Source organism: Grus americana, chromosome 8 (assembly GCF_028858705.1).
Source record: "Grus americana isolate bGruAme1 chromosome 8, bGruAme1.mat, whole genome shotgun sequence".
Lineage (NCBI taxonomy): Eukaryota > Metazoa > Chordata > Aves > Gruiformes > Gruidae > Grus > Grus americana.
In genome coordinates this window covers 15,629,543-15,639,253 of record NC_072859.1, presented here as the reverse complement: position 1 = coordinate 15,639,253, position 9,711 = coordinate 15,629,543, and the positions used below count along the sequence as shown (strand labels likewise).

At 39.8% G+C, this 9,711-nt stretch overlaps 1 long non-coding RNA gene across 1 annotated transcript in view; it reads right to left on the bottom strand.

The window, feature by feature from the left end:
- Window positions 1-2,728: 2,728 nt before the first annotated feature.
- LOC129209218 (uncharacterized) overlaps window positions 2,729-9,711 on the bottom strand; it is a 40,052-nt gene continuing 33,069 nt past the window's right edge. Inside the window, exons 3-4 of the long non-coding RNA XR_008578015.1 lie at window positions 3,366-3,489; window positions 2,729-2,869 (exon numbers count right to left, since the gene is read on the bottom strand). This is a non-coding gene — a long non-coding RNA (uncharacterized LOC129209218). The remainder of the gene's footprint in view (window positions 2,870-3,365; window positions 3,490-9,711) is intronic.

Here is a 9,711-nt window from a genome sequence, read left to right as displayed (position 1 = left end):
GAAGATAATAAATAGATGTGAGCTGATGATTTACAGGAGGGTGCTTGGAACTCCTTGAACCACTAGGGAAGGGAAACTGCGCCGGTACAAGGTTGTGCTGTCAACCTCGCAATAGTTTTTCCTCTCTCCTGAGGGCAATTTCTCCAAGATGTAACTTGCTTCCTGCCTCATCATCTGGAAATTCACAAATCAGAGGAATTGTGGTTAATTACTAAAATGGCTGATCCATAGATTCTTAGCTGTCAGAGCCTGGGGGGGGAGGGGTTTAATTGTTGTTTTTGTCTGAAAGGATTTCTCCTAAAGTGATGAAATAACTCACATTAATGAAGATTGCAAATAGAAGATTTTTGTGATTATTTCCAGTTGTTGAAAGAATTGCTTACTTGAAATGCATTGCTTTCTTATGTGAAGAAACTTGTATTTCTCCAAACAGCCGGAATAAATTCAGCCCTAAAAGATTCATAACGAAGGAAGAATGCATATTCAGGCTAACACTGTATGTGATCTCTGATCACACAGTAGTTAAGTTATACAATCACAGTGATTTATGGTACTAAACTGTGGAGCCTCATATCTGCAGGAGTGTGGGTAAAGGGGTGGAACTCTCATCAATCAAAAGACTATACTTGTTCAGCATTGGGATAATTAAGGCAGACAGTAAAAAAGCATGAAATAATATTAAAAAAATGAAATCAGAATTTCTATTTGCATAGTGTTATTAAGCAATACAGTGCTGAGCCACCTTTTCAAAAAGCTTGCCTAGAAATCCACTTATTACCTTGTAGCACTTGATATATGTGTTCTTCATATTCATGCTGAGGGTATTTGTAGAGTAGTTATATAAATACACATACTGTCCTCGACTCAAAAAACAGGATTACAAATAATGGCATCTTTCCACTTTGTTCCAAGACAGAGATAAAACAAGAAAGAAAAACACACAAGCAATTTTAAAGTGCAAATTTCTGAAATTTCAATCATCCTATTGATAGTGCTTTTCTTCCAATTCACCAATATCAAGTAGACATAGTCGGGCATAACGAGGGGCTAACACAGGGGAACTGTATTAATCAAACAATGTTCAAAAAAAAGTTTAATTAACTGCGTATTTTGTAAAAGCCACATTTCATTACTGTTTGTTAGGAAGATGGAAGCATGCACTGGAAACACTAATTCTAATTATTACTTCAAGTGGGAGTTTTTGGCACAAGGTCAAGGAATAATAGAAGAATGTGTGAATCTGTGCTACAGCATAGCAGTAAGACTAATCATTTGAATAAAGCCAGTTGCTTTTTCTTGGACTGTCTGTGTGCTGTTCAATGTTCTGGATGAATCTAACACAATCAGCCTGTTCTCTGGTGTATATCCACTTCCTGCTGACTCAGGGCAGCTTGCCTCTTCTGCCATTTATTAAAATGAAACATTCCTATTAAAACACCATTTTTCAGAGAGATGACCAAATAGATATTAGTAATGACATTATTAAAACTATTTTGTTTAAAATGAACTGTCACACTTGTGTGTTGCAAAGCAACACAAAAAAATCTATTTCATTTAGTGAGAGATTGCTTTGAAGAGCTGGATTTCTTTCTTTCTTTCTATTAGAAGGTATTGCAGAGGGGATGTGATGTGTGCTCCAGGAAACCGCCGGCTTTTATAGCTGTTAGAAAGCAGGAATACTGTTTCTAGTACTCTCCATAGCAAATAATGTATAATTCATGGATTTCATTAACATGCAAATATGATCCATGGTCTCCTATGTTTATATCTCCTAATAATCTATTAATGGTTTTAAAAGTAAAGGGTAATAGAAACATTTTGTGTAAGCAACATTTACTCATGCTTCTCTGTGTTTTCTCTAGTTGTATAGTATAAGCATGTATAGAATTAAAACAGAAACAATGGAAATTAATTAACCTATGATTATCAAATAAGTATTTATTGACCATAAGGTCACACATCCAATAATGTGTGATTCTGTAACGAAAGACCCTATTACGATTAGATGTCAATGTGCCTTAGAAAAACCTGTGCTGGGGGGGGTGATGGTTTTGTAACAAAACTTGTGCTTGAAATGACCCCTCGATTTGGAAATAGCATTTGTATTGAGATTTCAACTCCCCCCGTCAAACATGGGTGGAACAAGAAAACAAAGAAACATCAGATTCATCTTGAAGAGTTTTTCAGTTTCAGTTTTCTTTGTTATAGGTAAGAAGGATAGCTAAGATTTCACCCTGATGCAACCTTGTCTAGCATTTTAGGATCAGCTACTTTCCCCTTCCATATTCTAACTGAAACCTTAGAGCTGTCAGTCTAAAAAAATGCCAAAACCCACTTCGTGCCATTGTCAGAGCAGAGTTTACACAGCATTGGCAGGCAGATAGTTCCAGATTTTGGGGTTTTTTCCCTACTCTGGGCACTTGCTGCCTGCAGGTTTGCGTGCCTTTCCTCCTACTGTCTGCAGTGCCGTTGCACAAGCCCCGTGCCCGAGTGCTGCTGCCACGCCGCCCTCCCCTGCTGCTCCCCGCGTGGCCGGTACCCCGGCCCTCTCGCCGAACCCCTCACCTTCCCCTGCTTCCCCTCTCTGCAGCTTCGCAGAGGGGATCTGCCCAGGTCGTGATTTCACTTCTGTATTTATCAAAAACCACACAAAGAGAAACAGTGCAAGACACGGGCACATCTGCTCTTTGTAAAAAAAATACACGTAAAGCAATGGTGCTGTAGGCAACAATAAACCGTTTTAATCAACTAATGGAAAGAAACATGCTGCCAAGGACAGTTTTGATGATTTTCTTATTACATCCCGTAAGCACCGGACAGTATTTTAGACCAGGGTCAAGGATCTTTTCTCTGAGGCTGAAGAGTTTGTCTGAGCATAAGGAGAAAAAAAAAAAGTGTGTCAATCCCCACAGCATCTCTCTTTATTTTTAATAAAAAATGTTCCTCATGTCACATAATGGTGGAAGGAATGATGGGCTTCTAAACATTTATTAACAAATAAATATAGGAGGTGGTGGTTCATTTTTTTTTAAATGCATATATGATGTAGGAGCCCTTTATTTTACCAGCTACTTCCTTCCAATGATTCTGATTTCTCAGAGAAATGAGAACAAATTACTTTGGGCTGGGAAACACAGACTGGACTTTCTCTCAGCATCCTTAGCTCACTCCTTTGCGCTCCTCTCGGTAACTCTGTGGTGTGCAGATCCTGACCGCAAGCTTGTGGCAGTGTTTTAATCTTCTACTGTGATGACCTTTTTCAGGTTAACTGTGACTAAAAAAGTGAGTCTCTTATCCACACTCTCATATGTCACACCTCTATTACATCTCCCTTCTCTCTGAAGCACGGAAGAACACTTACGTACTTGTAACCCTTCCAGAAATGAGAATGGCCTGACAGCTACAGCTGCGTGGATTCGGGAAGCTGGGTGGTGGGTGCACCAGGAGAGAGGCAGTTCAGAAAACAGTTTATACGCTATTCATATTGACCTATACATGTAGAAAAAAAATTGATTTGTTTAGTAGAGGCCACCTGTCAGTATAAACAAACACAATCACATTCACAATGAAAATACGCCAATTTTACACAACAAAAAAGCCTGTTGGTACATACACTTCACAGTTCGTTACAGATTTCCTTAATTAAATGAATGTAACAAGTTGATTAGACTTTAGAAGCTCTGAGGAAAGTCAGATCCACTTATACTGAAAAGTAGGACTCAGAAATAAATTATTCACAGTTGATTAGACTAAGACAAGCATTTCTCAAACATTTCTCAATACTTCAGAAAAAGCGACATATTGAACTCTATTTTACTGTGAGGCTCCAAATGGCAATTAACAGTCCTAAGCTGCATATAAACCCCAGTATGAACCACGTTTACAAGAACGTTGTGTGTGAATCAAATTACGTTATCTTTGGTTTGAAGAACTTAGAAATAATTGCCAATAAGTATTCATGTATAGGACCAGTTTTTTGAAACAAGTTATTTTAATTACTACTAGTGTCAGGAGTACGTGTAGGCGATTTTATTAGACTTAATGTGTTTAGTGAAGCTCCCTGAACTGTATCTAGTTCATTTCTGTAGAGGATGAAATATTTAATATATCTTTATTATTCTTACTTTCTAATACTGTATTTATTTCTAAATTAAATCCCAACATTTGATGCTTTTGTCGCTTTCATAAAGAATACCAGTATAAAGCAGAGTGATGTATTATCATCAAAAAAATCTGTACGTTTGGGTTTCTATACACCACACTTGTAATATAAATATCCTTCAAACTGCATGCAATTTCGAGCCCTCTACATTTGTACCCCCACACAGACCCCTGACGCAGCGATGTGCCGGAGCCCTTCCATGGAAGGATGTGAGTGGGAAAAAAAGGGAGAGAGAGGGAAAAGGTCCCTAAAGAGGTGGACGTCTTGGTCCTGAAAAGTGACAGAAGTCCTCGTTCACTTAGCAGCTTTTTCACTTCTAGCAACATTTTTCTCAAATATGGAGTTCTTTGAACCCTCCACACCCAAATTATAAAAAAACCCTATCGAACAAATGATATCAGCAACTCTGTCAATAAATGATGCTAAGAAGGTCATTTCAAGATATCCATACATGCAAATGATCAAATCTTAGCGCATAGGTCAAGCAACCTTTCAAGTCATGAGACTTGTGGATTTGCTTCCTTTTCGGTTTTTCTTAACTGCCGAGGCCATACATCTACGCGATTTCAAACACTGCAGTGACAGCCAAACTGCATAGAGCAAACTACGCAGCCCGTGACGTGCCAATATGTTGTGCTGGGAGATGGGCAAGGCCATGTCCTGCCTGGCACAACGACACGCAGCAAACAAGGAGTTCACAGGCACAACGCCGCTGCCTCCTCCCTCCCGCAGGAGCGGACCCAGCCAGCCCTACACCAACAGCACTACCGAAGGAGTAAGGCGATAGAGGTAAAACAATGTGGCATTTCCCGATAATCCGTATTTTACATCACCCAGTTCCAAAGGTATACTAATTCCTTAATATGCATTATCTTGAACATGTCAATCCCCTGTGAAGTTTTTACAGCCATCTGCAAACATTCATACTTCAAGGAACACAATACTAAGGCGCTTTACTGGTGTGATACAAATTAGCAGTTTCCCACTCTTCATTGCCACAATAAATCCACACAGAAAGAACTGGTGGTATATACAACAACATGAAAGAGCCTGAAATAGAAGTAGTGAATTGCAGTTATAAAAATAAATTTCTAAAAAGAAGAGAGAAGAGAAAAGGAGACGAATGTTCTAATCTTACCTTCATCATAATCTTATTAGCATTTCTCAGTGAGTAGTTCAAGTATCAGTCTATACTCTTATGAATCTGTCTCATAAATATGTCAAGTGCAAAGTATAGTTATTTTAATAGTCTGTGTTGGTGGGCCATCGTGGATTTAATTAAGAGACAACTAGTGTATGAAATATGACACAAAAGCACCAAACTAAATGGAGAAATGTTTTACTGCAGATTTAAATCAGGAACACAGAAGTAATGATGATCTGGCCTTAGAAATCCTACTTAAATTTAATTAATGCAGACCAGCACAGACCTGGTCATATAGGAACAAAAAATAAAGGCATTAAAAATAATGATTTAAGCTATACTGTGTTATTTATAAAGACATTTGCATTATCTCCCACTGTATGATGTTATTTATAAATGTGTGTTGGTTTGTGGCTCTTAATTTAAAAAGCTGGAAATGCAAGTCCAGTAAAAATTGTTAAAATATTACTTTCAACCATATGGGGGTTTGGTTTGTTTGTTTGTTTGTTTGTTTTTTCAAAAATGAAGCCTTTATTAAGCTTCCTGCCTTATTTTGAAGGGTCTCAGAATGCTGAAACCACTCTGCTATGAGATTGCATATCCTTCTAAGGTTGCGATGAAAACTGTGTTATTTTCCACCCAGATCTGCTCTTTCTCCATCTTTCTCCATCTTCTCAAAAAGCAAGAGCACAGTCAGCACTGTGAGTATGCAGGATTAGATCTTCAAGCACTGCACAGTCCTTCCTGCTATCCTTTTGGTGCACTGTTTTGACTTCACAGGAGATTTGGCAAGATACGATGCTTCTAAGAAGCAATGCAAGAACATATATTTTCACGTTGAAATTCCTTACTACTTATATGAGTTTAACACTGGTTTAGGAAGAAAGAATCCAATAATTCCATGAAACTATTCCAATATCTCGATCTCATCTTGCAAAATCATTGACTGACAACAACCTCAGTTGCACTGAAGTTGAAAGCAAGGCTTACTATTGATTTGTAAGGGCACAGGAGCAGACTCTGAAAATATACAGTTAAGTATATGCCTGTCTGGCTGTAAGAACTGATGCCTCAGTCAACGATAGCGGCTACATTTATACATGATTTTCATGTCTAAGACTTTCCATTTTATTAATCTGATCCAGCAGGTACTAGCCATTGCATGTTAACTTTTTCAATTCAAGTGGCTTCCAGTCATTTAGATTAGAATAACCTTTAATTGGTTGGCTGCTTTAGCAGGCAGTTAAAGTATTCATAGATTTTTATTAACCTTTTATTACTAAAGGAGAAGAAAAAAGGCAGTGGCCAGAAAGCATCATTAAGTGAACTTCATCCCTGTTTTCAGAAAACTCAGAGCTGTGGACTCTAGCTGCTCTCCAAACACCATAATTTGGACTGCCAGGAATGTAATAAAAACTGTAAATTGACACAAAAATGAAAGTGCTTGGGAGAAATAAATTCATAACTACTTTTATTTTTTGGTGAAGAAAACATCAAAGGTTTGCAACTCAGCCTGGAAGGCAAAAATGGATAAAAGGATAGTGCCTATAGTTTCAAAATATTTTTCTCTTTAATGAACAGTTGAAAATATCCATAAATCTCTTCCAGTATCACTGTATTTAAAAAGCAGTCAAGTCTTTTGTGCCTGACATGTTTATAGTAAATCTATTCTCATCTGTCGTGTTTGCATAAATTGTCCAAAAGTTCATCCTGTCTTGGCTGTCTTTCAGTATTCATTAGTATTGAAGTCATTTTTGGAGTAAATGAAGGAAAAAAATGCCCAGAAATTGAGATAATGCATAGAAAGAACCAGACTTCTGATGACTAACAAGAACAAACACAGCTTTATTCAGCTAAATTCACAGAAATTTGTTTCTTATTGCCAGGGATGAACGAAACAGCATGAATCGTGTGTGTAAGTGTGCAATAAATAAATATAGGCAATCAGGATGAAATTCTGAATAATATATGATAAGGTAATAATATAGTCCCAAATAGGTATTTATATGGACACCTGACTAATCAAATAGCTCCTGTCAGAGGTCTGCTGTGAGCCATCACCTGGATTTAGCATACCTTTGTACCTTCCTCTGATAGTAAGAATTACGGTGCAGAAACACAACGTCAACCCCAATCTTTCACCTTCTTCCTCAATTAAGGAGACATATATAACAAAAATGAAGAAAATAAAATTGAAGAAGCACAGCCTGAAATGCGGGGCTGGCTGAAGCTCCTGGGGAGGGATGGTGGGAGAGGAGGCCCTGCACAGCAGAGACCCCCCACCTTCCCATGGGACAGAGGACTGGGGTGCCCCCAGCCTCCAGGGCTCGTCCCAGCTTGGCTGTCCCCTCCACCTGGGATTTCCCCCGGCACCCGCAGCCTGGCCGTTTGCTGTCCCAGCCGCAGCGGTTGGAGACATCCCGGTGCCCCTGCCTCGCTGTGCGCCGCTGAGCCTGGTGGCTGTTTGCGGGCGGCCATGCGAGCACGGCTCCCTTCCCATCGGGGAGGCAGGAACAAACACTGAGCTTTCATCTTCTCAACAAACACTCCCAAATTCAAAAGCTTCCTCTCAGGAATAATTAGAGCCACTTTGGGCGGCATTGTAACTGGAGCATCTAAACACATTTTAGGTTACTTTTAGCACAAAATATTCACTTGATAAGAAGGGCTGAAGATCAAGGACATCATTTGCTGAGTGACTCAAGTAATCAAGAGGTGAATAGATAAACCGTACAGCTGCACCACAACCAAAGAAGCAAGGGAAAACAGAGCTTTCCAGTCTAGACTCCCGTGGAATCAAACCTGAAGATGTGCAGGCAGAAATTTACCCTGGTCTACTCCCTGCACAACGTGTTCATTAGATTTTAAAATAATAGTGCACTATATCTCTTGGCCTCAGGGTGCGTTTTCTGTGATTGCCATTAAAAGTCTTGTTGACAGTGGAGTCTGTCCACTGAATTGCCAACATAGAATGGTTTTGCAAAAAGTTTTACAGAGTAACTTACATTCACACTAAGCTACCCACACCTCTGTATCAAAAACAATTTGCAGAATTAAATATTTAACAAACAAGTTTGAGATCTGCTGTGATTAAATTAGTGAGGTAATTAGCACGATATTTAAGGTTAATGTTCACAAGTAGGTTAATTATATCCTTTCCCAAATTTCTGTTTTCATTTTGCCTGACGCATGTTGCAACAACAGCCTAAGTGAGGCCACGCTTGCAGAGATGGCAGGCGAGGCAGCACGTATCACCAAAGGTATCAGAGACTAAGTGCATGCTTCTGAGGGAACTTTTCTCCCACATACAGTCTTAGAGCTTTATATTCTTCATGTCCCAGCAGTTTTCCATCTTTTAGGGTGAATTCCCTTGAATAACACTTCAGAACTGTAAAAAGAAACGTTTTCTACAGGGCTTGTGGGATTTCTTAGCTTCAAGACATCATGCAGCTCTCTAATGTTAATTACAAAAGAGACTGCATTTAATGTTTTGTGCTGAATTCAGTCCACATGCACAGCTCCTGTGTACAAGACTGCAGACCCAAAGTAACATACAGAGCTGACTGGACTTCAGTTACTTCGTATTTAGTCTAACGAAATTAAGAGCAAAATTTGCTGCACTTTTCAGCAGAATGGCTGTAGAGAATCAAGCAGAGAGGCAAGTACTACAATAAAGTTTTAAAAAACTAGCAGTTATTCATGCAAAGGGAATGGGACACAGCATTTGGATTAACTGACATAAAGCTAGTTTGCAAACTTGTCAAGCCAACGTGACGGCGGGACTCTGAGCACCCAGGAAGCACAGCCGTGTACGTGGCGTGATGCTCCCTGGCCTTGTGTTCAGCGACAAAGCTAATGCCTTTTGGAGGAAACGTGCTGAAGCTTTCCAGTAGCAGAGCAAACATTTTTCAAAGCATCTGAACTGTTCCCTCTGCTGCCTGACAGAGGCCGTCCCTTTGTTGTCTCCTCCAGGTACCGGAGCCTGGGGCCGAACTTCCCAAACCCTGACAGGGGGGTCTGATGGACTGAAATCCCACATACGGGGCTGAGCTTCAAAATTCCAACCTCTAAAACAAGTGAAGTCAAGACCCAAATACTGCCAAACATTATGGTGTTTCATACACAGATCTTGTTTAGGCAGCATGTGTAATTTGTAATCATTACATCCACCCTAGCAAATTTTACAAGGTTTCCCCCTTGGTGAACATATGAGGTGCAGGCCACTGAAGGCTGCCCAGCCTAGCCACCCTCCCCTGGCAACATGCAGCCTACTAAAAAGTTCATATAGCCATTTTTAGCATTCTTCCATATGGAAAGACATCTTCATTTCACCTTAGATTCGGGGCTGCCAGAGGCGGCGATGTTGCCCCGTGCTCAGTTGCGTGCGGGGCAGCACGTCCCGCCC